This window comes from Microcaecilia unicolor, chromosome 14, assembly GCF_901765095.1.
Source record: "Microcaecilia unicolor chromosome 14, aMicUni1.1, whole genome shotgun sequence".
In the NCBI taxonomy this organism is placed as follows: Eukaryota; Metazoa; Chordata; class Amphibia; order Gymnophiona; family Siphonopidae; genus Microcaecilia; species Microcaecilia unicolor.
The window spans coordinates 5,922,805-5,927,526 of record NC_044044.1 but is presented as its reverse complement, the minus strand read 5'-3'; positions in this window follow the sequence as shown (position 1 = coordinate 5,927,526).

Genomic DNA, 4,722 nt, shown 5'->3' with positions numbered 1-4,722 from the left:
GAGGGGAAAAAATTCCCAGGGCCCGGGACTCCAAGGGGGGGCCTGGCACCGCAGTCCCCACTCTGTCCCACCCTCGGCTCTGTCGACAGCCCCCTCCATCCGCCACCGGGCCCTCTGCATTCAAATCGACAGTGCCTTACCTCCGTGTGAATGCGCAGGGGCAGATTGCCTCCCTTCTGGCCCTCCCTCCCTGTGTCCTGCCCTCATCTGATGTAACTTCCTGTTTCCGTGAGGGTGGGAAACAGGGAGGGAAGGCCCAAAGGGAGGCAATCTGCCTCTATGCTTTCACATGGAGATGAGGCACTGCCGATTTGAATGCAGGGGGCCCGGTGGCGGACGGAGGGGGGATGTCGACAGGGCTGGGGGTGGGCGGGTGGAGACTGGGGACTGCAGAGCTGGCAGCCTGAGTAGCGATTGGGGGTGGCGGCGGCCTCGGGGTGGTGGTGGGGGCGGGTCCCCGGGGGCAGCCTTGCACCAGACACGGCTCAGTCTCTCGGCAGCCTGCTTCAGTCATCCACACTTACACCATGTGAAAGTCAGGTGTAAATTTTGATGCCTAGATGTTGCCACCTAGGCAAATAACTTACCACATTCAATAAACTGTATCAAAGTGTATCACCCACTCATGCCCTCCCATGCCCCACCTATGCCCCTCCCATGTTACACCCATAGGCACGCCCCCTTTCAGTTGCATGTTAAAGCACGTAGGCCCTAGTTTTTATAGACTAACAACTAACCTAACTGCCGCTTACCCCCATTTTAGCACCTAAAGAGACACTTGATTGGCACCTAACTTGTGGCACACTAGCCAGCTTATTTTCAAAAGAGAAAGACGCCCATATTTCGACCCAAATTGAGAGATGGGCGTCTTTCTCCCGTGGGCAAACAAATCAGTATAATCGAAAGCCGATTTTGGTCGTCTTCAACTTCACTCCGTCGCAGGAATGAACAAAGTGAATGGGAGCATGTCGGAGGCGTGGTGAAGGCGGGAGTGGGGCATAATTATCGGCCGAGGACAGATGGGCATCTTTAGCTGATAATTGAAACAAGAAGGGCATTTTTGGACGAGAATTTGGTCCGCTTTATTTGGACCCTTTTTTTTCAGGTCCAAGTCCCAAAAAAGTGCCCCAACTGACCAGATGACCACCGGAGGGAATCGGGGATCACCTCCCCTGACTCCCCCAGTAGTCACTAACCCCCTCCCACCAAAAAAAAAACACTTTAAAAACTTTTTTCCAGCCTGTATGCCAGCCTCAAATGCCGTACGCACCTCCCTGACAGCAGAATGTGTTCTATCCTTTGACAGCCTTTCCCTGGTTCTGATGTGGCTCTTGGGTGAGTGTGACACCTTTTCTGTTATGCACACTGCAGAGTCACATCAGCAATGCATTGTGGTGGGTGTAGAGTATTGGGCTCTGTGATTCCACTAGCTTGTGTTAAATGCTCACGATGTTGGTAGTTGGTAGGCTCTACTCCCATGGTGCTTTTCCCCCTGCTTACTGGGTCAGAGTGTGTCCTGTTTTGTTTCTGGTAGTCCATGAGGTAGTGGCCATTTTTGTAACACAGTTTTAGATCCCTTTCATGTGTTAGCCACGTTACAAAACTTAGTTCTTCCCTTGAATGTTGCTGAAAGAGGGCATTGTACACCATTCTGCCAGCTCTGACCTACTGCTAATCTCAGTATCAGGGAGACTCTTTGCCAGTGGGGCACAACCTCTGATCTGCAGTTAACTGTGAGTAAACGTGCTTATTCAAATAAAGGACTTTTTCAAAGAGATTAGTCTTCAGGTGTTAACTGGTGTGCCAAGGTTATACAACAGCAACAAGTCCTAGAGGCCTGCGTGTATGTAGGTCCATGGAGAACTTTTAGTGGGTACTGCAGTGCACTTAAGGCAGGCGGGACACAGGCCCACCCCCCCTACCTGTAACACTTGTACTGGTAAATGGGAAGCCTCCAAAACCCACTGTACCCACATGTAGGTGCCCCATTCACCCCTAAGAGCTATGGTAGTGTTGTATATTTGTGGGTAGTGGGTTTTGGTGGAGGGGGGTTGGGGGCTCAGCACCCGTGGTAAGGGAGCTATGCATGTGGGAGCATTTTCTGAAGTCCACCGCACTGACCTCTAGGGTGTCCAGTTGGTGTCCTGGCATGTCAGGGGGGCCAGTGTACTATGAATCCTGGCCCCTCCCACAACCAAATGGCTTGGATTAGGACGTTTCTGAGCTGGGCATTTTTATTTTCCATTATCGCTAAAAAAACAAACGCCCAGCTCACAAACGACTAAATCCATGGCATTTTGGTCCATACAAACCGTATTTTCGAAACGAAAGATGGACGCCCATTTTTTTTAGAAAATACGCTCTGTCCTACCCCTTCACGTACCCGTTCTTGGACATAGACGCCCATGGAGATGGGCGTTTGCGTTCGATTATGCCCCTCCACGTGAAATTAGAGGGTGTTTAATTGCTTAAAATACTAGCATACACATACAAATGTGAACACCTACATATATATATATATATATATATATATATATACTTTGCTTATAACTGGCTGTAATTTAAAGTAGGATGGATAAAAGGAGACATTTTACTTCCTCTGTCAGGAGACCCTCGCTGTGATGCCTGTAGGGGAGAAAGTAGTAGCTGAAAGGCCCTGTTCCCACTAAGCAGGAGATCTCCACCTACAGTTCTTCCACAGGCTTGGCGACCCCAGCATAGCATCCCCTAACACCACTACAAGAGTTGATGAAGTTTTTATGGGAGATGGGAGGCTGCAGCACACATCTCCTGCCCCTCAGAAAAAGAACAAGGATTCACCAGCCCCAACATAATATCACCGAATCCCCCAAATACATCATGATCGGTTCATAGAGCAAAGACAAAGCTGCATTGACAGCAACATATCAGATTCAAGCCTAAGAAGGCCTTAGTCCAGGAGTAGAAGCCATGGCAGTAGTAGATGCAAAAGAAAGGTGTACAGCACAAGAAGGATCCAAAGAAGATACAAAATAAATTCCTCTGCATGTGCCTTCTGCCTCCTCCCTCCAGCTTTTGCTCCTGACTGTGGCTTCCTGTTCAGCAGTAAGAGACAACAAAATTGCAATTCTTCCTCCTGTGTACCCTCTCACTGTGTCAGATATAGCAAAGCATACAACCATGCCCTAAGGTTTGGCCCTTGGTGTTCACAACAGGCAGGCAATCTCCAAATATACATTGTGTGTTGTACTATTTATCCTTTTATTGTCCACGCTACATTAAATATATTTCTATGAATATTGCTGACTTTCAGCAGCAGCAGAGAGAAGATCATCTAATGAACAACGAAAAGAACAAAGATACAGGAGCAAAAGCATTAACACCATAAAGCTGAGGGAGTTCCAGGTCAGCAATGGTAAGCATTTTTTAGCGTTGACTATCTTCAGTTGAATTAGATTTAGATATTCAGTGCTGGGCCATGAATACATATAAATGACCTTAGTGTAACCAGGTTGTTACATTTTTTCTCTTAAATGTTCTTTTGTGCTCCTGGGGCTTTGGGCATACCCCAGGAGCATTTTAATTGCTCTTGCAGTATGCCCGCATCAGTGGCATTTCACCATGAATAGTGTGAATTTGGTGCGAATGCGGCCATTCTAGGCCTATTTTTAGATGCAGGGAGTCTGGGGAATTGAGGCAGCAGAGGTCCTGGCTTGGGACTTGGACTAGGCCAGGGCGCTGTCATAAGCACATAAGCACCGCCATACTGGGTCCATCAAGTCCAGCATCCTGTCTCTGACAGCGGCTAATCCAGGCTTTAAGAACCCGGACTCTGTCCAAACCCCCCTTAAACTCCGTAAGGCCAGCCGCTATCATTACATTCTCCGGCAACGAGTTCCAGAGTCCAACTACACGCTGAGTAAAGAAAAACTTTCTTCTATTTGTTTTAAATCCACCATATTCTAGCTTCATCTTGTGTCCCCTGTTTCTATTATTATTTGAAAGTGTAAACAAATGCTTCACATCTGTCCGCTGTACTCCGCTCATTATCTTGTAGACTTCTATCATATCACCTCTCAGCCAACTTTTCTCCAAGCTGAAGAGCCCTAACCGTCTTATCCTTTCCTCATAGGGAAGTCGTACCATCCCTTTTATCATTTTTGTCGCCCTTCTCTGCACCATCTCCAATTCCTTTATATCTTTTTTGAGATGCGGCGACCAGAATTGGACACAATATTCGAGGTGCGGTTGCACCATGGAGCGATACAACGGCATTATAACATCCTTGTGTTTATTTTCCATCCCTTTCCTAATAATACTCAACATTCTGTGTGCTTTCTTAGCCGCCGCAGCACACTGAGCAGAAGTTTTCAACATCTTATCAACAATGACTCCCAGATCCTTTTCTAGGTCTGTGACTCCAAACGCAGAACCTTGCATGACATAGCTGTAATTAGGGTTCCTCCTACCCACATGCATCACTTTGTACTTGTCAGCATTGAACTTCATCTGCCACTTGGATGCCCAATCCCCCAGTCTCGTGAGGTCCTCTTGCAATTTTTCACACTCCTCCTGCGACTTGACAACCCTAAATAACTTGGTATCATCTGCGAATTTAATTACCTCACTAGTTACTCTCATCTCTAGGTCATTTATAAATATGTTAAAAAGCAGCGGTCCCAGCACAGACCCCTGAGGGACCCCACTAACTACCCTTCTCCATTGAGAATACTGATCATTCAA